Source organism: Ranitomeya imitator, chromosome 2, assembly GCF_032444005.1.
Source record: "Ranitomeya imitator isolate aRanImi1 chromosome 2, aRanImi1.pri, whole genome shotgun sequence".
NCBI lineage: Eukaryota > Metazoa > Chordata > Amphibia > Anura > Dendrobatidae > Ranitomeya > Ranitomeya imitator.
The window spans coordinates 434,329,669-434,355,613 of NC_091283.1; the positions used below are offsets into that span (position 1 = coordinate 434,329,669).

Genomic DNA, 25,945 nt, shown 5'->3' on the forward strand with positions numbered 1-25,945 from the left:
GGTTATCTCTGAAGATCTCATTAGCTTTGGAACACATTAGCAGACGGGAGAGGTGAAATCTTGACCTACTTAATTTCTTTGTCACTACTAGCAGAGAGCTGCAGAAAATATCAAAGCTCCGAATACCCTTACACAGCAGATTTTCGGATGTCACATGGCATCTCCATCAGTCGCACCAGGGAAAATACATTGGGCTTTTTTATATTTTCTTTTTTTTCTTTTTTTATTGTTTAGAATAAATTACCAATAATTAAGACGAATACTGAGTCACTGGTGAGGACAGTCATGCTGTATTGGGTCAGCAAGGAGGCCATTAAGAAGGGACATTTGGTCCATACACAGGAGAGACACCACTGAGAGCTGGTTAAAGGGTCAGTATGAAGACGTGACCCGGTACGTAAGATGATTGATAATGAAGTAGTGCGACTGACTACAGGTGCTCTGGACCAACGTTGTGCGGTGACCACCTAAAATGAAGGTGTTGTGCAGGATATTAGGCTGCTGTATATGAGAACTTACAGATATTAGCCTTGCCTCGTATGGGAAAAACCTGATGACCGCTTCCCTTAATGGGGTTGGTTGTACACTACTAGGACAACCCCTTCTTAAACGAAATGTTCGGCGCCGATAAAATAATAAAGATTATACTCGCCTTCCGTGCCGACGCCATTGTCGCAGTGTCGGTACTCGCTCTTCCCGGGGCTATGAGTCGGTTTTGTGACGCCAACGCCCAATCAGAGCTTGTACCATGCACAGTGTTAAATGCCAGGCCATGCCTCGGTCGCTCACTGAACGATCTTTCAGTGCACATCGGCTGCCATTGTTTTCAGCATCGAAGGTCCTGTTGACGCGATGTGCTGCAGAGAACAATGATCTTCTGTGCAGCACAAACGCTCATTACACGACCATTGTGCACCTCTAATATAATTGTAACATTCCCCCAGTTGAGAAGAGTGCCGCAGTATAACTTTTCAGCCTCTTAATTTACAGACAGCAAGCTGAGATATTAGAAACTTTCTTGTGAAGGCTCGTTTCATGACAATCTAGCAGTCTGAGCCGATCACTAATGAGCAAAACGCTTGTTCGTTAGGTGAAACGATCTTTTGGTTTGCGCTAAAGATCGTCGTTCTCGGCAGAAAATTGTCCTGTGTAAATAGGATCTGTTCTGCCGAGCAAATAATCAACAGATCAGCGATCGCTTATTGCCCCAGGTAGGCCCATGTGAATGGACTCTTACATAGGGCACGCCAGCACCCATACACATTACATTACTAATATGAGAACGGGAGGAGCGGCATCACCATCTGCTTAAAAGCTTTTTCTTAACACTTAAATCTTGTCTTCCCAGGATAAGTTTTCTTCTGTTTTAGACTTAAAGGAGCGAGAATTGTCATCAATCATAATTGAAGAGGCCTTGTTCTCTTTAAATGCCATATGGGCTGTGAGCGTATACTGCGGGCGAGGAGGATAAATGTGTTATTCCATAGTTGTGTTTGCTTGGCTTAGAATGTATAATGGTTTGGAGTGGAGCAGCACATCCGTTATTGTCACACGTGAAGGATAAGGCCTTTATGATCGATGACTGGGCATCGTTGAGTGATTTATGAAATCGTACCCCTTCCGTCTGTGCTGGGGGGCTGGAGTGGAGATGAGTGGAAGACGGATAGGACTTGGAACAACACAGACATCCCATCTGGCAGGGAAGATGCTATTTAAGCAGTGATTTGTTTTCTGATTAAAAGTTCTGCGTGCTGATTGCCGCGCTCTCCGTGCACTTCTCATTGTGTTGCAAGACGCTGGGCACCATTGTCCTCTTTGATTTACAGTGGCTTTAACTTGTACGATTAATCAGTTATTCTAAGATTTAATTTCTTGGATTAGAAATGGTTAATTTAAAGGAGCAGTATTGTCTCGTGTACCAGTTTGAGGTCATACAAAACTGCCATGTGCTCAGCATATGTGACATGCAGATCATGTGGTCTCCGGATCCTCTGGACTGAGATTATACTATCATTTGGGTGGTGGGGGTGAGAAGTCCTAGATATTCAATGTATACTGAATTTCTAAACGTATGTGAACCCACTAGTCATCACATTGAAAACCTTTCTCTCCAAAACCGTGGACACGTATGTAGAGCTGGTCTCGCTTTCCTCTGAAATGGTTTTCCAAAAGAAGTGGAAAAATTCCGGCTAGGCTTTTTCAACCAGTCCCAGTTTACCTGTTGACAAATCTCTGTGTCCCAACAGGTAACTAGTTAACCAGTTACCAAGACCATTGTGACAAACTATGGCACAAAAGTCCATAGGGCCCATATTGTACCGTGTCTGACAGGAGGAACACTGCATATCTTGTCTACCCTGGATGTAGGGTGACGGTGTATTCCCCCCGACTGCCCTGGATGGAAGGGGACTGCACTCCCCCCAACTGCTCTGGATGGAGGGTGATGGTGCACTCCCCCGACTGCTCTGGATGGAGGGTGACGGTGCACTCCCCCCCAACTGCCCTGGATGGAGGGTGACGGTGCACTCCCTCCAACTGCCCTGGATGGAGGGTGACGGTGCACTCCCCCCAACTGCCCTGGATGGAAGGTGACTGCACTCCCCCTGACTGCCCTGGATGGAGGGTGACGTTGCACTCCCCTGACTGCCCTGGATCGAGGGTGACTGTGCACTCCCCCTAACTGCCCTGGATGGAAGGTGACTGCACTCCCCTTGACTGCCCTGGATGGAGGGTGACGTTGCACTCCCCTGACTGCCCTGGATCGAGGGTGACTGTGCACTCCCCCTAACTGCCCTGGATGGAAGGTGACTGTGCACTCCCCCCGACTGCTCTGGATGGAGGGTGACTGTGCACTCCCCCCAACTGCCCTGGATGGAAGGTGACTGCACTCCCCCCGACTGCCCTGGATGGAGGGTGACGTTGCACTCCCCTGACTGCCCTGGATCGAGGGTGACTGTGCACTCCCCCTAACTGCCCTGGATGGAAGGTGACTGTGCACTCCCCCCGACTGCTCTGGATGGAGGGTGACTGTGTACTCCCCCCAACTGCCCTGGATGGAAGGTGACTGCACTCCCCCCGACTGCCCTGGATGGAGGGTGACGTTGCACTCCCCTGACTGCCCTGGATCGAGGGTGACTGTGCACTCCCCCTGACTGCTCTGGATGGAGGGTGACGGTGCACTCCCCCCGACTGCTCTGGATGGAGTCAGGGAATGCATTTCCCGGACTGCCCTGGATGGAGGCAGACAATGCATTTCCCGGACTGCCCTTGATGGAGGCAGACAATGCATTCCCCCGACTGCCCCTGAATGGAGGGAGAGGGTGCACTTCCCCTGATTGCCCTGGAGGGAAGGGGGACAGTGCATTTTCCCTACTGCCCTAGAGGTAGGAGGGCAGTGCAATTACTGATTGCCTTGGAGGGAGGGAGGCGTTGCATTTTACCGACTGCCCTGGAGGGAGGGGGACAGTTCATTCTCCCGAGTGCTCCAGAGGAAGGAGGGACAGTGCTCTTCCCCCATCTGGTAGGAAAGAGTCTGTCCCAGATGTATCAAACCAGTAACTTGTGGGCCACATTTCTGGGCTACCCAACTGTTGACTATGGCATTTACCATTTTGCGTTTATGGTGGCTCCATAGATGTCATAGCTTAAGACTGCATTCACACATCCGTTTTAAATGTATGTTTGCTGTCAGGTTTTTTTTATTTTGCATCAATGTATTCTTACATCCATTAAAATCACGAATCTCAAAATGAGATCTGTGAAATATAGTGTCCTAATCTGATCCTCTCCGGGTCTGTATGAATACATAACCTTTTTTTATCGGGTCAAAACCATATCACTAGAAGTTAAGGCAATATCTTTTGACTTTATCTTTAGTACCATTTACTGGGGTTTAACACCGTCTATTATATTCAAAAATTGGTTTGTTCCTGACCTCCGAAAGTCTGAGGACCTTTCCTGTGTTTCCTGACAGCGACATCCCCTGCCCCGCGATGGGTTCATTATACAATAAATTTACTGTAGAACCAATAAATCTAAAACAATCCCAAAACCCCCTGTCCGTAATCTGGCGGATTGTACGTAGATGCACTCTACCTAGAGACACATGAGGACAAGGCCTTATAGGAGCAGGTGACATATATCCTTCCCGCTGGTATGAAGTTTGCTGCAAGTTTCAGGAGCCTCAGGTCTCATCAGATGAAGAATAAAACCCATATTGTTTACTTAAGCATGGAACAAAGAGACAGAGCACAAGCTTCCTGTAATTAACACGTAGGCGTGTTTTTCCAACTGACGGGAAAACTGAACGTCTGAGACATTTTTTTTTTCTTCGTTATTTTATGACACAGCTTGTGTTAGCAGCTAGCCTCTCATTTGTTAACCATGATTACACAATGTGGTACTGACAATACTCTGCCGAGATTAGTGTGGGTGTTTACTGGTTGCTGCAATGAATGTGGGTTTCATGTCGTTCATTTAAAGGTGTCTTTCTCCAGAATTTTGACTCATCTTTAGCCACAGGAAAGCATGTGAGATGAGGGGTGGTTTTCAGCTGGAGCACATGAGTGGACATTGCTGTTATTCTGACAGCGTTGGGTTATTGTGCTGCAGAATTTCAGTGTTACAATTAACATTGTGGCAATTGATTTTATTTTTTAAGATGGTATGTTTTTCTTTTTTTTTTTACTTTGACTTCAGTGTGGGAAATTTCAAACCAGTAAGAAAAACCAAACAAACAACGTCTTGTGTTTTTTATGGTGGGACTGCCATGGGGCTTTCCTTAACGCGGAGCTAGCAAAATGTAATACATTTCTTAAAATGGATAATAAATGTGTGAGCACGTCCTTTTAGTTTACTTGTTTTCACGTAAGGCCTAGAACTACAAGTACATTTTTTATTTGGTCTAGTAATCATAATGTTATCTGAATGGACATAAATTGGGTGTTTAAAGTGTCATAGTAAAACAAAAATGCCCTGCAACCCTCCTGGCCTTCCCTTAATATAGTGCTTTCTTCCCTTTTACAATGCTATTCAATCTGTATTACTGTCTCCCAGGGTGCTCCACATTGGGAAAAGTGTGATTAAAGTTCCTCACCCCTAAGAGATTCAGAATTTTTAGACTGGTGTTGGTGGGAGCCTGTGTCTGGCATTGATTGACCACTTCTCCCTTTATAATTACAGATGCAGAGCAATGAAGGAGTAAATTCTAAAACCTGACCACAGAGGCCATACTTTGCTTTCACATTGTAGGAACTATTTCTTCTTTTAAATATTATAATGGCAGATTTTCTCCACAGCAGCTCCTGTTTGATCTTCCTACGTAGGATGCACATTGATGATCATAAGACGTCATACGACGGAGGCCCTTTATAGGGGCAGAATCCTGACTTTGAGAAGACTGACTATCCTGATTGTTCATCTGGTGCTTCTCAGTCGTCTCTCAAAATCACGGTGTTTGGTTTTTAAATTGAGAAAACTTCAAAACATGTAGTCCGGACAATTTCTGATATTCTCCATCATTGCGGTTGTGTAATTCCGTGTATCTTTCATGTGCTTTGATGGAGATGGTTGTATGACCCACATATGTTTACGTTTTAGGCGCATAATGTTGAATTCGTAGCTTGTGGTCGGAATATGATCACAGGTGAATAGAGGAGTATGGATGTAGAGGCACAAAGATTTTCTCTTTTGCTGCCGACTCAATTTGATCTGGATCAATACAAGTCAGTACCCTCGATCCAATGCATTTTGTACCCCATTGGTGGTCACGATCACAAATGTGGAAGCTGGTAATGAAAGTCCACCAAACGTTTGTGGGTTTATGTTATGATAACCCCATCATTATATGCCCTACTAGAGTTTATGGTAGTAATCTGATCTAGAACCCCATCTAGTATCTAGATACACTAAAGATATGGTGATGGCACGTTCCTCAGCGTCAGTGTACTTCCAACTGTAGACATTTTTCAAGCTGATGTGATTTATCGCCTCTCATAACCTGCTCGGGATAAAGATGAGATGCAGATCTTGATGTATAAATTTTTTTCTTGTAAGGGATATTGCATAAATCCATTTGACATCACCCTCTCTCCCTCTTCACCTCGGCTTCTGCTATATCATCAGCGTCAGGAGCATTATCCTATTGTTACTGGCAAAGTCCCCCTGATCTAGCAGCTGTTCACTACCACTGTGCCTGGGAGTCCAGTGTTCTGCCCCAACACGCTCAGGAAAGTCCTTTTTTCTTTTACAAGGATTAGCCTTTTATTAGGATTATCATGGGATAATACGGTAGTTTCCAATGTCAACAATAGGAGCCTATATTTATGATCCAGTAGAAGTCTACCACGCCTTAAGGATCTAGCATTGCGCTTGAGAAAAACCTCCAGACTCCTCATACCTGAGATGGTCTGCAGCCCAATGACCCGGTAACGTAGTAGATGCTTCAGTACTGAAATCAAAGTACATGTAGACATGATAATATAAAGCATCTTTCCCTATCATCCACCAGACGGCTCCTCTATTGTTTCGGAGACAAGTGGCTCCCTGCGGGACACTTCAATAGTCCACTCATTAGCTTCACATAACAGTGGTGGTCTCCATTCCCCCTATTATACTAGATCTGGCTGTTATAGGAGTCATCTAAAAATTAATTTCCCATCTACTGGCCACTGGTTGGGTTTGATTAATTAGGAGTGATTTTTTTTTTTCCCCTTCAGCCCATCAAATCTCGGCCTAATAGAAATTTAATCAAAGAACATGGTCAATACTATTTTTATTGTTTGTAATTATTGAGTACGCTCGTATCCAGAAAGCAGTCATTAATATTGCATAATAATGCATATTGAATTCAAATTAGCAACTGGGAACCCTGCAACAATCGCATTGCCGGAGATTTTCCCGAGTAATTAATTCTGTTCTCTACTGAGGAACATCTATCACTGAGAGCGGTGTATCCACCATGTGTAATGAATCTTTTGCAATGATTACCATTAATAAATGTCTTCACACTTTGCTCGGGTTCTTCGGTGACAGCATCGGTGAACAGCCATATTTAAAGTCCTTCTTGATATTGGTGAAAAAATGCTCCAGAATTTGCCATAAAAACATGTGTTGAAGGAGAGCACTGTCAATATAAACCAAGGTTACAAAAGTCCTAAAAGCCAGATGGTCAATGCACTTTAAAGGTGTTGATGGTACTTTTTTGGAAAGCTGAGTGATAAGGACACCTTTTTTGTCAGACACTGTTGTCCTATTATTTTATTTGTACACTATACTTTTTCTGATAGTTTTAGGTAGATGAGTAAGGCTCCTCAGGTGATCGTTTGGTTGGTCTAGACAATATTGCTTCCCCTACACAGTAGATAGCGGTCAACCAAACAATGGTTCGGCCAGCAGCTTCTTCCCTCACTTTCCCATACACAGGACTGCATGCACTCAGTCAAATGCTCTGGTCTTCTGACAAGATGGCCGATGCCAGACTCCACTGATGGTGACTTATCTAACCAAGAGCAAACTTATCGACAATCCGAAAACAGATATGCCAGATCTTTATTTTCTTCAACTTTATATACCAGGGGGAGGCGGGAGCTCCTATACACATTAGATTGATGACCAAGCCTACTGATATCAGTGGGCTTGGCCAACGTTACTCTAATATGTGTAGGGTCCTTTTGGTGGTCATACGCATTAGGTGTTGACTGGTTTTGATGGGATTGGTTGACTACATAATGTGTGTGTGTAGATACAGGCAGATATCAGCCTGCTTGATACTCACTTTTTCACAGAATATAAATCATCACTAGAGGTGTCTGGCAGAGGCACCCTTCTACACATTGAGGAGAGATGCATATATAGGGTTAAATTAGAGGATCAGAAGGCAACTTTGTTGACTAAACCAGCATTTGGCCAACAGCTAATTAATGTGTTCGGCCACCATGGGAGGAAGTGTCTGCCATCTTGGGTTAGGGTTAAGGTACCATACACATTAGACTATTGTTGGCCAAACCCACAGATATCAATGGGTTTAGCCAACAGTCTGATATGTAAGTGGTCCCCCAACAGTTGTTTATAGGGGGGAGAAGGCTCCGGTATGTCCAACGTCGGACTGCCTATCCTTTGTTCTCTAAGAACTAAGCCGCTAATGGAGATCATGTCTTGCAATGGTTCTGTCATAGACAAAACAGGAGCACTCTTCAGATGGAACACTCAGCAGATGGAACACTCCTGTAGTAGATTTGGATATGAAAGCTGTTGGCCAAATGATTGGCTGAACCATTGTTTGGCTGCTAGTTATTTAAAATGTGGGAGCTTTAGACTTTGACGCCTCCAAGAACTGATCACGCTGGTTGGTCTTCTAAACTTCTCACGTAGTAGCTGATAAATCACCCTTCCTACCCCAATGATTTACATTATTTTTTTTGACTAATAGGATCCATCATTGTCCATGAAGATGTTGTTGGCTGCTCAAGATCAACCAGTAGTAGTGACGTCCTGGGCAATCCGTATTTTGCTTAGTGTGAGCCATAGTTTGGTCACTTTCAGAATTATTTAGGAAAAACTGTAGGCATAGATAACAATAAGCTAATATAGGACCGCAGTTGTCATTTGTTCTCCCCCACCAGTTCATGATCTCCTATCCCTCAGAGAACAATCCGAAGCAAAATCTACTCCTGTTCTCTTCGCTCCTCTCATTGTTATCTATATGTTCGTCTGAGTCTTCTGAAATTGCCCTTAAATGTAAAACTAGTGATAAATGCTCCAATCTTAAAACAATTACTCCATAGTTCAAGCGGCAGAGAAGTCTCTTTCTCTTGTTGCTTGTTGACACTGACAGGGCGAAGGGGGGAGCTGGGGTGTAGTTAACCTGTTGTATTTGTCTCCATGGACCCAGCGAGATGTGAGCCAGAACTTCAGGGAATTCTGCTTGTGGGAGTTAGGAATAAATTAGACTTCTAAAGAACATAAAGAGAAGAAACGTTCGTGATCTCTGTCACTCTGCCGCAAATGGAGGATTTCAGTAACATATTTATTATCTATAATTTAACCCCCAGCACTCGGCAGCGCTCCAGCCCCCCCGGAGCATAAGAGCAAATTGAACTGTATGTATTAGAAAGCTGAGGGCTCGTCTATACAAATCCTACAGAGGCCAGGTATTTACATTTATATCTGGATTTAGTCGTGAAACGCGTTTCTCCTGCATTTGTTTAATGGAGAAGTTAGGAGGTGAACGTGGTGAGATAATCTTGTTTCTAGCCTTTTCTTGCTCTGCAATACTCCCCCCGCTCATCAGATGCCTTCATTGTATACGTCTTGAGCAGCCACTTCTATATCTGGAGTGGTCCGAAATGTGCGGGTAAGGAAAAATGTAAAGGTTTTTATAAAGCACGTTCCTGAAATGACTTGTGATACCTTGTATCAAGTTCAGATCCTTATGAAGAGGTCGAGACTTATTGTCATCACAACGCGTTTTGAGATTGGATCAGAACCATGATTACGCACTTTCTAAAGATGCAAGAGTAAAAGATGGGTAAAAAGCGATATAGATACAGTACAAGTATACTCTGACTATATCGCCGTGTGCACTGCCACATTACAGCTTTGTAATGCACAGATCAGTCATATGCTACTCATCGTTCCACCATACCTGTGTATTGCATCCCGGTCCGAATCGCGATATGACTACAATAACCCAAATAAGACTCTGCTTAAGGAACTAGATGCCTATCCTGCAATTCCAAAATGACTTGCACTCTTTATTTTTTCCTGGAACACCTGGATATATTGTAAAAACAGCGCCACACCAGACCACAGGTTGTGTCTGGTATTGCAGCTCAGCTCCTCTGGATCTGATCTGCAGTACCTGACACTACCTGAGAGGTTGTGTAGCACTGCTTCTACATACAGAGAAGTCTATTGTCGAAGTCTTTCGCTTCCCTGTCTAATGAAGATGTCATAAGGGGTTAATGTGACATGTGGCAGAAGTGATGGAGGAGTTGCGATCCAGCAGCATCACAAAACGTGACTGTTTCTCTTGTAGGAAAGAGCGGACTTCTCAAGAGCCTGGTGAAAAAAAAAAAAAGAAGACTGTTTGTGCCCCGAGGCCTTTTCTGCACATTATGCACGGATCCAGCCAAACATTTAAAGACGGTGAATTGTGCCAAAATTATTATCTGCCATTTTCTACTACGATCCTATGTCAAGCCCTGCAAATCCGGGATGAGACACCCGTGTAACCCCTTCGCTGCTGCAGTGTCATGTGCAAGACTTCTATAGAAATGGGCTCTGCATCCCATGTAACAAAGGACCAAAACTTACTGCGCGGCACAGCCAAAGAAAGAGTTAATTACTGTAATATCCAAGTATCATAAGGGAACCATTATCCGCATATTCAGGCCGCCTACAACAGCTCTACAGAGAGGGCATTTATCATGTAACGTAGAGCGCTGCACCACAGATACACAATACTCTAGTAATCCTGTGTGACATGTATGTATATATGCCAGTAGAGCATATATAATATATATATATTGCTCTATAGAGACAAGTTTGTGTAGTGAGTGTGTGTGTATGTGTGTATCTGTCTATATATATATATATATATATATATATATGCAAAACTCTTCCCAATGTTGCTTGTGAGTCACAGAATTAATGACTTAGATTCTGCTTTTGTGTGCCTTTTTAGAGCAAAAGTCGTAGGTTTTGTCCAAACTGGCGAACTTAAAAAAAAGAAAAAAACAAATACAAATAAAATAGACTTTAAAGAAAAGTTGCAACTTAAACAAAATCTAGGTGTAAATGGAAAAAAAAACAGGCAAAACCCACAAAAAATTAGACTATAAAAGGGCACAATGCATTAATAAATCAGACCCTTGCTGTGCAGACACAGTCATGCAGCATGTATACGTGCGTGCTTTTGTACTGTATAAATCTGTGGATGATGTGTAGATATTTATGATGCGGGTTCTGGAAAGTACCAAACTGTAGGTAGGTGCTTATAGTAACCAGTTTTATGCATGTGGGTGATATATACCATAATATAAACCTCTGAACACTAGTGGTCCTGTGTGTGTGTCTGTGTGTGTGTATATATATATATATATATACCGTATATATATATATAATTGTCTAAGGGTCACTTCCGTCTTTCTGTCTGTCCTTCTGTCACGGATATTCATTGGTCGCGGCCTCTGTCTGTCATGGAATCCAAGTCACTGATTGGTCTCGCCAGCTGCCTGTCATGGCTGCCGTGACCAATCAGCGACGGCCACAATCCGATTAGTTCCTCCCTACTCCCCTGCAGTCAGCGCCCGGTGCCCGCTCCATACTCCCCGCAGTCACCGCTCACACAGGGTTAATGCCAGCGGACCGCGTTATGCCGTGGGTAACTCACTCCGTTACCGCCGCTATTAACCCTGTGTGACCAAGTTTTTACTATTGATGCTGCCTATGCAGCGTCAATAGTAAAAACATCTAATGTTAAAAATAATAAAAAAAATTATTATATACTCACCTTTTGTGACGCTCCGGTGACCGCTCCATGCAAGCGGCAGGTTCCGGTGCCAAGGATGGTATGGGAGAAGGACCTGCCATGACGACACGGTCATGTGACCGCGACGTCATCACATGGCCTGCGCGAGAAGGACCTGCCATGACCGAACTACAAGGGGCCCACGGAAGGTGAGTATATGTTTATTTTTTAACCTGTGACATACGTGGCTGGGCAATATACTACGTAGCTGGGCAATATACTACGTAACTGGCCAATATACTACGTGGCTGGGCAATATACTACGTGGCTCTATGCTGTATGCTACGTCGCTGTGCAATATACTACGTGGCTCTGTGCTGTATACTACGTCACTGGGCAATATACTACGTAACTGGGCAATATACTACGTGCCTGGGCAATATACTACGTGGCTGGGCAATATACTACGTGGCTGGGCAATATACTACGTGACTGGGCAATATACTACGTGGCTGGGCAAAATACTACGTGGCTGGGCAATATACTACGTGGCTGGGCAATATACTACGTGGCTGGGCAATATACTACGTGGCTGGGCAATATACTACGTGCCTGGGCAATATACTACGTGGCTGGGCAATATACTACGTGGCTGGGCAATATACTATGTGACTGGGCAATATACTACGTGCCTGGGCAATATACTACGTGGCTGGGCAATATACTACGTGGCTGGGCAAAATACTACGTGGCTGGGCAATATACTACGTGGCTGGGCAATATACTACGTGGACATGCATATTCTAGAATACCCGATGTGCTTGAATCGGGCCACCATCTAGTGTATATATATATATATGTGTATATATATATATATATATATATATATATATCATTTAGTGACCCCCCATATGAATCCGACGCAGGGTCCCCCTGTATGAGCTGGTTGTTTTGGGACTTGTATGACGGCAAAAAAAAACATCGTCGATGTATCCAATCCCCTCCAAGTATTCCGCCTTTATCTACAGCCATTAAGTGCTGATATCCGACTCTGTTATTTCCTAGAACCTTCAATCGATGGCCAGTCTCCGCTTCTGGAAATGGCACGACCCAATTTTACTATCCTGCTTAACTGCCGACTTTCTGTACCTGTAACCCGGGCCTCTCCAGAGGAGCGTTTTACAATGTACTTAGTCCATCACCCTGGGCCGGGCTGTGCGGGCTCTAATTGCCTCCGGATCTACATATTTATGTTGTAGACTGTTTATGAAGTGTTGTGTTACAGAAGAGGGATCACTTAATCCGGGACTGGAATGATTGATTGATGCCAGTCAAGCATTCCTGCAATTCTCCTCGTAGCCTCATAATAAGTATGTTCTTCACGAGTGCCTGGCGCAGCTTATAAAAGAGCAGCATTCATTATAAGCCAAGACGCGAGGACGCGAAGGCAGATTGAAACATTTCAATATACATCAACTCCTAGTTTTTCGTTAATTTTTTTTTCCTTCTCTGTGGTTCAAGTTAACTAATTTCTGGCTTTTCTTCGATTGTAGATTTTCGTCCTGGTTAATGTAAAAAAAATGACAACTTTCCCAACCCACAATAGTAGTGTATAAAAAAAATAGAAGCTTCATACTAACTTAGAATATAAGTATATATCCGATTTAATATGATCTTCTAATAAAAATGCTTCACCTGATCATTACATTTTCACACCTTCATCAGAAACAAAGCACATATATGCCCCATACTGAATACGTGTGTCTCCATGACCTATCCATACACTAGGTCATCAATAGCGGGTCGGTGGAGGTCCGACACATGGCATCTGCGCCAGTCAGCTCATGTATGTATATATGCGTTTATACATGTGTGAATGTATGTATATATAATAGATGTGTGTATATGTCTATTATATATACCGTACATACATTCACACATCTATACACACATTTATATATACATGAGCTGACTGGCTATGTGTATGTATATATATATATATATATATGTACACACAACAAATACAGAAAGTTATTGATCTATATATATAATTGATCAATAACTTTCTGCGTTTATTGATATAAACTAGCAGCAGAAGAATGCTGTGTAGACTCTACAAGAACACTGGTGAATCTGTAGGACTTAGAAAGAAATTAGACACTGCAAATTAACGCCATTGTGCTATGGTGCACACTTTGGCCATTGTCGCCTAGTTACAGGTACTCTTTAAATATAAACTAGATTTGCATTTTTTTCTCTTATTTTATTCCAACTGTTCCCCTGAGTATTCCAGTCTTTTTTTATTTTTAAATCCGCCATACGGTTCCAGAGATATGGACCTTTGTATTTAGCGCTAGTTTTTATAGTATTTACAAAGTGGGTGTGGCTGACAAAAAAAAATATTCTTTGGTGGCGTGTCTTTAGGCTGCTCTGCATAATTTCCTTGTCAGACACATCCCCCTTTTAGAGACCATTAAATAAAAAGGCTCATATCTCTGGAACTGTATGGCTGATTTGAAAAAAGAAAAGAACAAACCCATTACTTGGGGAGCAGCAGGAATAAAATAAGGGCTAGATCTGGGCACTTTCTGACTTGGTGATAGGTCCTCTTTAAATAGCGGAGGAAACAGTCACAAATACAATCACCAGTGTTAGTACACGGATGGTAATGTCACAAAATAATGTATTAGTTATGTAAAAGGAAACTGCTGTGTCAACCTTGTCCTCCTTTTCAGTCAGTACATTGTTCTCCCTTGTGACTGTCTCTTATTGTAGCAAAGAGAAAAGAAAACTTTCTAACATCTTGTACTTTAATTAAAGTGTTCTACATCTGATTGTCTACCAGGCCAGATGACTCTAATGCACCGCATGTAGCAGTGGAATAATCCAACGCACGCCTCTTCTTCAGGATTATAACCTTATCTTCTGCTGTTCATAATTTCCGGACCCCCATGAATCCAGCATAAACCGCTTTGGATATATGTTCTGGAAAAGATGGAAGTAACCAGGACCGCTGCAGCTTGTGATTAGTGGCACCGGTCAGGTATCTAGTAGAGCGTGTCATCAGGGACTCATCTTCTAGTCACGTGACTGCTGCAGCCAGGATGTTTGTCTCTGATGATGATGCATTTTTAGTTACCTGACCGCTGCAGTAAATCACAGGCTGCAGCGGTCCTGGTGATTTCAAATGGAGCAGAGATTGCTTCCAAAGCAGGGTTAGACCTGGCTACTGAAAAGAACGTATATCTCCTTTTAATACATTAAAATTATTCACACCTAGGGAAAAAAATGATTTGTGTTGATAACACCTTTAATTATGAATTGGTATATTGGAAATATACTAGTATAATGGTTTAATACTAAAAAATTTAAAAAAAACCTTATTTCTTAAAATGTTAAGAATGGCAGTAGGCCATACACATCAGATAGCTGTCAGATGCAAATCTTTGCGAGCTGAACTGCAGTGCACAGAGCTGCGCAGTTCCTGACTGTTCACCGTTTACATCCAGCCTGGTCTAGAGCGGAAAACAGCTGATTGGCGCTTCTGGCAGGTGTCGATCCCCCACAGATCTGCTATTGATGAGCTAGTCTCAAGCTAAGTCATGGATATCATAAGCCAAGATAACTCCTTTAATTGATTGCAGCTGCCATAAAGGACTCACACTGCTGCAAAACACGAAGGACGACGGCACCTCCAATATGGAAACCCTCCGGAAAGGGTTTAAACTACAGCATTAAAAGGAAGAAAAAAAAGATTCTTTATTTTGTTATAGGATTGTTTTTTAGGGGGAAGAATGGTGCTGCAATAAAGGCTCCAATAACCGCAGGAGAGTCTACTGTAACCTGTCATTTTTCATTGAGTATATGAGGCTGTACTGTTGGGAACCAGGGTCTTCACTACAGGGAAAAAATTATTACCCTCAACTCTTCTTAGCAGATCAATCATGGCGGAAAATGCCTTGTGTAATTGTTTGGCTCTCGATATAAGAGGTACAGTGCTCTTTGTTGAAAAGTGATGTCACAGCTCACCAACTCCCCCTCCTTGTGCAGTGACCTCTGTACGTCTCACAGAGCACATTCTCCCATGTTGGGAATAAGTGACATCACAGGTCACCACCTCCCCTCCTTGTACAGTGACCTCTGCACAAGTCGTAGAGCATGCCCACAACATTCTCCCATTTTGGCAATAGGTGATATCACAGCTCACCACCTCCCCCTCCTTGTACAGTGACCTCTGTACGTCTCACAGAGCACAATCTCCCATGATGACAATAAGTGATATCACAGGTAACCACCTCCCCTCCTTGTACAGTGACCTCTGCACAGGTCGCAGATCAAACCCACAACATTCTCCCATGTTGGCAATAGGTGATATTACAGGTCACCACCTCTCCCTCCTTGTACAGTGACCTCTGCACAGGTCGTAGAGCATGCCCACAACATTCTCCCATTTTGGCAATAGGTGATGTCACAGATCACCTCCCCCTCCTTGTACAATGACCTCTGCACAGGTCATAGAGCATGCCCGTAACATTCTCCCACAGAAGTCAATGAACATCTCTAGTTTATGACCATCCCATGATTATCTACAAAAAATAAAAACTTACACTTATTTTGAAAAATTATTTATATTAGTACGACAAATGTAGGTTCTGACAATCCTCTAAGCCTAATTATGACATTTGGCTGTCTCCCACTGCAGGCGTGTGCCACCATCCACCTCTCGGGGGGAGTGTTAACCAGCTTTCCCGTGTCCACGGCTGTATTATATACCTTTTCTATTGTGTGAAATTGCTGAAAATGGAGGGAGTGAATTGAGAGCAGCATTATAGAATTACTTCAAAGAGTTCCATCAAACCCAAGACGAAGCTATTGAACAACAGAAGCAAAAAGTTCATATTTTTAGAACATTGTATTTTTCCTGTCCAAGAAAGGAGGAAAAAAGTTCTATTTTGACATTAAAAAAAAACCCTTCTGTACCGGTGATAGAGAAAATAAAAAGCCTGTGACCTCGGCGGCGACATGAAACGTCTATAGAACATGGCGGATATTCACAGATGCCGGCGGATAAATGTTCTAGATCACAATGCGGGGCACTGCAGCCTCTGTTCTCTATAATTGCAGTTTTGTAAGCTTTTGTGCCTAAGAAAGAAAATGTTGTGCCCCTTTCAGGAAAAAAAAAGTAAAACTCCCAGGGAAAGGATGCTGTGTGGGTTACTAGGAATGGAAAAGTGTTTTTTATTTAATTATTGGCGCTTCGTGCCGGCTTTAAGGTTCCCCACATTGATACAGTGGGAAGATAATATGTGACCCTACAGGTGACTCTATTAAATGACAGAGGGAAGACAATGGTGCCTAATACTGAAGATTGTGTCCACCCTCCTGAATAAAGGACATGCATGTAATATGGCAGAGTAATGTATCAGTCTTTCTAATAAAATACATTAAAAAATCTTGTTGCCTGAATAAGGACCCTGAAAAATTTAGATTGTGAACAGACTTGTGTAAATCCTTTTGGGGAACAGCACCAGAATAGTGTCTGGTGGCAGGTCAATGGATACTATTAGTATACTGGTGGCAGGTCAATGGACACTATTAGTATACTGGTGGCAGGTCACTGGACACTAGTTATAATACCGGTGGCAGATCACTGGACACTAGTTGTAATACCGGTGTCCAGTGACCCACCACCGGAATTATAACTAGTGTCCAGTGACCCACCATCGGAATTATAACTAGTGTCCAGTGATCTGCCACCGGAATTATAACTAGTGTCCAGTGATCTGCCACCGGAATTATAACTAGTGTCCAGTGACCCACCACCAGAATTATAACTAGTGTCCAGTGACCCACCACCGGAATTATAACTAGTGTCCAGTGACCCACCACCAGAATTATAACTAGTGTCCAGTGACCCACCACCGGAATTATAACTAGTGTCCAGTGATCCACCACTGGAATTATAACTAGTGTCCAGTGACCCACCACCGGAATTGTAACTAGTGTCCAGTGACCCACCACCGGAATTATAACTAGTGTCCAGTGACCCACCACCGTAATTATAACTAGTGTCCAGTGATTTGCCACCGTAATTATAACTAGTGTCCAGTGACCCACCACCGGAATTATAACTAGTGTCCAGTGACCCGCCACCGGAATTTTAACTAGTGTCCAGTGATCCACCACCGGAATTATAACTAGTGTCCAGTGACCCACCACCGTAATTATAACTAGTGTCCAGTGATTTGCCACCGTAATTATAACTAGTGTCCAGTGACCCGCCACCGGAATTGTAACTAGTGTTCAGTGATCCACCACCGGAATTATAACTAGTGTCCAGTGACCCACCACCGGAATTATAACTAGTGTCCAGTGACCTGCCACTGGAATTATAACTAGTGTCCAGTGACTTGCCACCGATATTATAACTAGTGTGCAGTGACCCTCCACTAGTTATAATACTGGTGGCGAGTCACTGGACACTAGTTATAATTCCGGTGGCAAGTCACTGGACCCTAGTTATAATGGTGGTAGGTCACTGGACCCTAGTTATAATGGTGGCAGGTCACTGGACCCTAGTTATAATGGTGGCAGGTCACTGGACACTAGTTATAATGGTGGCAGGTCACTGGATCCTAGTTATAATGGTGGCAGGTCACTGGACACTAGTTATAATGGTGGCAGGTCACTGGATCCTAGTTATAATGGTGGCAGGTCACTGGATCCTAGTTATAATGGTGGCAGGTCACTGGATCCTAGTTATAATGGTGGCAGGTCACTGGACACTAGTTATAATGGTGGCAGGTCACTGGATCCTAGTTATAATGGTGGCAGGTCACTGGACACTAGTTATAATGGTGGCAGGTCACTGGACACTAGTTATAATGGTGGCAGGTCACTGGACACTAGTTATAATGGTGGCAGGTCACTGGACACTAGTTATAATGGTGGCAGGTCACTGGACACTAGTTATAATGGTGGCAGGTCACTGGACACTAGTTATAATGGTGGCAGGTCACTGGACACTAGTTAGAATGGTGGCAGGTCACTGGACACTAGTTAGAATGCTGGTGGCTTTTATATGACAGTCTTTTCATTTAGGTCTAGTTTCTTGAAGCCAAAATAACGAAAATGACTTTACCTGTTTCCAAAAGTATAAGAACCAGAGGTGTGTAACATGTTGCTCCTGGGCCCCTCCAACTGCCATTTTACCATTTACTTGTATAATTTTCTGTCAGAGGGGTCTTTGGCCCCCTCAGACACCAGGGCTGATCATGTCTCCACTATGACCATATTCCAAGTATGAACCATCTATAGATTTCACAATTCAGACTTGTGAGATCCATACAACATCATTTGTTTTTATTGGCTGCAAGGTCAGTCAGACGATTTCCCAGCAGAATGTTGACTCCTTTCTTCTCTCGTTAATTATAACTCTGCTGTTTGACAACATTATTTTGTTATCCTTACCCCCTCCTGTGGTAGACTGTTCTAAAGTAGGACTACTCTTAGGCTGCCATCACACTAGCAGTATTTGGTCAGTATTTCTCATCAGTGTTTATAAGCCACCTCTTGTGTCTACCCTTTTCCCCATAGTTTGTAAGCTTGCGAGCAGGGCCCTCATTCCTCTTGGTATCTATTTTGAACTGTGATTTCTGTTATGCTGTAATGTCTATTGTCTGTACAAGTCCCCTCTATAATTTGTAAAGCGCTGCGGAATATGTTGGCGCTATATAAATAAAAATTATTATTATTATTATAAGCCAAAACCAGGAGTGGGTGATAAATGCAGAAGTAGTGCATATGTTTCTGTTAGGCTGTGTGCACACGATGCAGATTTAGTGCAGATCTACTGCGTTTTTTCTGCGCAGAAACGCTGCAGATCTGCACTGTGATTTACAGTACAATGTAATTCAATGTGAAAAAAAAAGCTATGCAGAAAAATCCGCGCAGAAACGCTGCAGATGTCAAAGAAGTGCATGTCACTTCTTTTGTGCAGATCTGCAGCGTTTCTGCACCCAGGGTCGGACTGAGATGTCTGGGGCCCACCAGAGGAAGGGACTCTAGGGGCCCACCCTACAGCTATATGCAAATATCTGTCATTATAGCGGAGCAACAGCTGTAAAACACCGGCGGCTGCTGTACATCTACTGTGTGCCCCAATAACTGGGATGTATAATTACGGTAGTTTACCATATATACTCGAGTATAAGCCGAGATTTTCAGACCATTTTTTGGGGCTGAAAGTCCCCCTCTCGGCTTATACTCGAGTCATACCCGGGGGTCGGCAGGTGAGGGGGAGCGGGGGCTGTCTAGTTATGCTTACCTACTCCGGACGCAGTCCCTGCAGTCCCTGCTTCTTCCAGTGCAGCAGATTCTTCCTGTGCTGTGCGGTCACATGGTACCGCTCATTACAGTCATGAATATGTGGCTCCACCTCCCTTAGAGGTGGAGCCGCATATTCATGACTGTAACGATCGGTAACTGTACAATCAATACAGGAAGAAGATGCAGCGGTGGAAGAAGCAGGGACCGCGCCAGGAGCAGGTAAGTATACGGCGAGGGGAGCGCAGCGCGATATTTACCTGCTCCTCGTTCCGATGCGGCTCTGTGTCCAGCGTCCTCTGGCAGTGACGCTCAGGTTAGAGGGCACGGTGACGTAGTCAGTGCGCGCCCTCTGCTGAGCGTCAGTGCTAGAGACGGAGCCGCACGAGGAGCAGGTAAATATTGAAAGCGCCGGCGTCCTGAGCGAAGACAGGTGAGTATGTGATTTTTTTTTTTTTTTATTGCAGCAGCAGCAGCAGCATTATATATGGCACAGCTTTATATGGAGCATCTATGGGGCCATAATGAACGGTGCAGAGCATTATATGTGGGGCACAGCTTTATATGGAGCATCTATGGGGCCATAATGAACGGTGCAGAGCATTATATATGGGGCACAGCTTTATATGGAGCATCTATGGGGCCATAATGAACGGTGCAGAGCATTCTATATGGCACAGCTTTATATGGAGCATCTATGGAGCAATAATGAACGGTATAGAGCATTCCATATGGCACAGCTTTATGTGGAGCATCTATGGGGCCATAATCAACGGTGCAGAGCATTATATGTGGCACAGCTTTATATGGAGCATCTATGGGGCCATAATGAACGGTGCAGAGCATTATATGTGGCACAGCTTTATATGGAGCATCTATGGGGCCATAATGAACGGTGCAGAGCATTATATATGGGGCACAGCTTTATATGGAGCATCTATGGAGCAATAATGAACGGTGCAGAGCATTATATGTGGCACAGCTTTATATGGAGCATCTATGGGGCCATAATGAACGGTGCAGAGCATTATATGTGGCACAGCTTTATATGGAGCATCTATGGAGCAATAATGAACGGTGCAGAGCATTATATGTGGCACAGCTTTATATGGAGCATCTATGGGGCCATAATGAACGGTGCAGAGCATTATATGTGGCACAGCTTTATATGGAGCATCTATGGGGCCATAATGAACGGTGCAGAGCATTATATATGGGGCACAGCTTTATATGGAGCATCTATGGGGCCATAATGAACGGTGCAGAGCATTCTATATGGCACAGCTTTATATGGAGCATCTATGGGGCAATAATGAACGGTGCAGAGCATTATATGTGGCACAGCTTTATATGGAGCATCTATGGGGCCATAATGAACGGTGCAGAGCATTATATATGGGGCACAGCTTTATATGGAGCATCTATGGGGCCATAATGAACGGTGCAGAGCATTCTATATGGCACAGCTTTATATGGAGCATCTATGGGGCAATAATGAACGGTGCAGAGCATTCTATATGGCACAGCTTTATATGGAGCATCTATGGGGCCATACTGAACGGTGCAGAGCATTATATGTGGCACAGCTTTATATGGAGCATCTATGGGGCCATAATGAACGGTGCAGAGCATTATATATGGGGCACAGCTTTATATGGAGCATCTATGGGGCCATAATGAACGGTGCAGAGCATTATATGTGGCACAGCTTTATATGGAGCATCTATGGGGCAATAATGAACAGTATGGAGCATTATATGTGGCACAGCTTTATATGGAGCATCTTATGGGGCAATAATGAACAGTATGGAGCATCTATTTTTATTTTTGAAATTCACCGGTAGCTGCTGCATTTCCTACCCTAGGCTTATACTCAAGTCAATAAGTTTTCCCAGTTTTTTGTGGCAAAATTAGGGGTGGTCGGCTTATACTCGGGTCGGCTTATACTCGAGTATATGCGGTACATTAATGGGGTTCTTGGTTAAAACAAGTTATCACCCATCCATGGGCTCCACAGGATAGGTGATCGCTTAGGTTCGACCATTAGAAACTGCACCGATCGGAAGAATGGGGAAGTTTTATCCCTGACAGGACACTTTTATCCCTATTTTAAAATGCAGGGGCAGGTGGGATGTCTGACCGCAGCTCCATTCATTCTCTTGGGGGCTTCCAGAAAAAAACAAGTGCAGCCACTGAGGGAATGAATATGGATCAGTGATCTAGTCGGACATTCCACTCCAGTCTAATGGGGATAAAAAGTGCCACATTTTGCTGAATGGGTCCAAGCAGTCAGACCCCCACCAATCAGTACGTTATCACTTTTCCTGTGGAGAGGTGATTACTTTTTTCCACAGGGAACCCCCTGTAAGTACATCTCCACTGCTGTGTACAAAGCATTAAAACTCTAATGGAAATAAAGAATCTTCTCCTAATTAATATCAGAGAGAACAAATGACCGCCATACACAACACAATCCACTATACCAAGACCAATAATACCACATACAGGAACAAATACCACCACACCATGATCAGACCACATAGTGACCGAATAATACCACATACAGGAACAAATACCACCACACCATGATCAGACCACATAGTGACCGAATAATACTACATACAAGGGACAAATACCGCCACACCATGACCAGATCACATATTTCCACCACATAGTGACCGAATAATATGACATATTAGGACAGCACGGTTCAGAGGCTAGCACTGCAGCCTTACAGCGCTGGGGTCCTGGGTTCAAATCCCACCAAGGACAACATCTGCAATGTATGTTCTCCCCGTGTTTGCATGGGTTTCCTCCAGGCACTCTGGTTTCCTCCCACATTTACAAAGACATACTGCTAGGGAATCTAGATTGTGAGCCCCATCGGGGACAGTGGCAATAATGTCTGTAAAGCGCTGTGAAATTAGTAGTACTATATAAATGAATATAAATAAATATTACAAGCATATAGGGACCAAATGATACCACATACAAAGAGAAATACTGCCACGCCGTGACCAGACCACAAATTACCAACACATAGCGCCCGAATACTACAATATTGATTATGAATACAAACCACAATACTAACAACACTGTTATTACCACCAGTGACAATATACACAGTACCTCTGTGTATAGTGTCAGTGTACAGGTAATACAGTGACCACCAGTGACATTATACACACAAGCTCTGTATATAGTGTACATGTAATACAGTGATCACCATAATTATACACAGGATCTCTGTATATAGTGTCAGTGTACACATAATACAGTGATCACCAGTGACATTATACACAGGAGCTCTGTATATGCTGTAAAGTGTACAGGTAATACAGTGATCACCAATGACATTATACACAGGAGTTCTGTATATAAAGGTACAGGTAACACAGTGATCACCAATGACATTATACACAGGATCTCTGTATATAGTGTCAGTGTACAGGTAATACAGTGATCACCAGTAACATTATACACAGGAGCTCTGTATATGATGTATAGTGTACAGGTAATACAGGGATCACCGGTGACATTATACACAGGAGCTCTGTATATAGTGTCAGTGTACACATAATACAGTGATCTCCAGTGACATACACAGGAGCTCTGTATATGCTGTAAAGTGTACAGGTAATACAGTGATCACCGGTGACATTATACACAGGAGCTCTGTATATAATGTATAGTGGTATAGTGTACGGGTAATACAGTGATCACCACTGACATTATACAAAGGAGCTCTGTACACAGTATACAGTATATAGTGTAAGTGTACAAGCAACACACTGACTCACCGGTGACATCTGTAGTTGAAGTCTTTTTTTCTTCATCCATTGCAGACCGCCATTACTACTTCCAGCAAAGTACTCATCTCTGCAGAAAATAACACAGTTAGCTATAGTTGATCGCTTCCTGAGCACGTTCCCCACTATTTTCCTCGACTTCTATACTATGTCAGAGGAAGAAAAAAGACATAGTGCCACCCTGCACAGTAGCAGGACCCCCTTTTGTTCTCCCAATGGAAGACAGTAAGATCAAAAGTAAATTACAGCAGTAATAATGTCCCCTGAATGGCTCCTACAGTAATTATGTCCCCACTTGCCACCATAAACCAATTATGTATGTTCCTCATCCTGACCTCAATACAGTAATTATGTCACCCCTTTACTTAATAAGGTGCCAGAACCTTGGCCCCTTTATTTAATGTCTCCATCTTGGACCCCAATGTCCACCTTAATAAGGTCCCTCTTCCAGTAATAATGTCCTCATCCTGGGCCCCTTTATTTAATATACCCTCCCTGGGCCCCTATGTCCGTCCCTATGGGCACTACCTTGCCCAACTTCAGAGGGGGGATTCTTCTCACCTTCTTGCGCTCCCTGGCATCCTCTTGTGGCTTCATATTCGGTGTGGTCGTTACAATGGCTGTCGTCTGCAGCTGTGACAGGGCGCTCTGCTCTGTGACAGGCCGAGCGCTGACGTCACATAGCAGTAACATTGAAAGCCCATCAAAGGCTGCAGGAGTCATTTAACAAAACTGCTATATGACTTCAACACATGGCCTGTCACAGAGCAGAGCGCCCTGTCATAGCTACAGCCGGCATTCATCTTGATGTGCGTTGTCGGCTCCAGGTTTTCATGGGCCTCGGGCGAAAGAGTATCAGTGGGCCCCTTTAACACATGCCACGATTCCTGATGCGGATGCACAGATTAAAAAAACAGATATAGTACAATATATAGGCACCACACAGTTCGCCATACAGTATTATGGTCAACACATAGTGCTCCATACAGTATTACGGGCACCTCATATTCCTCCATACAGTATTATGGGCAACCACATAGTGCTCCATACAGTATTACAGGCACCTCATAGTCCTCCATACAGTATTATGGGCAACCACATAGTCCGCCATACAGTATTATGGGCAACCACATAGTCCGCCATACAGTATTAAGGGCAACCACATAGTCCTCCAGACAGTATTATGGGCAACCACATAGTGCTCCATACAGTATTACAGGCACCTCATAGTCCTCCATACAGTATTATGGGCAACCACATAGTCCGCCATACAGTATTATGGGCAACCACATAGTCCTCCAGACAGTATTATGGCCAACCACATAGTCCTCCATACAGTATTATTGGCCGCATATAATGCTCCTCCATACAGTATTATGGGCACCTCATAGTTCTCCATACATTATTATGGCAATCCACAAAGTCCGCCATACAGTATTATTGGCCCCATATAATGCTCCTCCATACAGTATTATTGGCCCCATATAATGCTCCTCCATACAGTATTATGGGCACCTCATAGTCCTCCATCCAGTATTATAGCCAACCACATAGTCCACAATACAGTATTATTGCCCCATATAATGCTCCTCCATACAGTATGATTGGCCCCATATAATGCTCCTTCATACAGTATTATGGGCACCTCATAGTCCTCCATCCAGTATTATAGCCAACCACATAGTCCACAATACAGTATTATTGCCCCATATAATGCTCCTCCATACAGTATTATTGGCCCCATATAATGCTCCTCCATACAGTATTATGGGCACCTCATAGTCCTCCATCCAGTATTATAGCCAACCACATAGTCCACAATACAGTATTATTGCCCCATATAATGCTCCTCCATACAGTATTATTGGCCCCATATAATGCTCCTTCATACAGTATTATGGGCACCTCATAGTCCTCCATACAGTATTATGGCCAACCACATAGTCCTCCATACAGTATTATTGGCCTCATATAAAGCTCCTCCATACAGTATTATGGGCACCTCATAGTCCTCCATACAGTATTATGGGTAACCACATAGTCCGCCATACAGTATTATGGGCAACCACATAGTCCTCCAGACAGTATTATGGGCAACCACATAGTCCTCCAGACAGTATTATGGCCAACCACATAGTCCTCCATACAGTATTATTGGCCCCATATAATGCTCCTCCATACAGTATTATTGGCCCCATATAATGCTCCTCCATACAGTATTATGGGCACCTCATAGTCCTCCATCCAGTATTATAGCCAACCACATAGTCCACAATACAGTATTATTGCCCCATATAATGCTCCTCCATACAGTATTATTGGCCCCATATAATGCTCCTTC

At 43.6% G+C, this 25,945-nt stretch overlaps 1 protein-coding gene across 1 annotated transcript in view; it reads left to right on the top strand.

Moving 5' to 3' along the window:
- Positions 1–25,945, top strand: part of TSHZ2 (teashirt zinc finger homeobox 2) — a 189,601-nt gene that overhangs the window by 87,098 nt on the left and 76,558 nt on the right. The window lies entirely within an intron of this gene.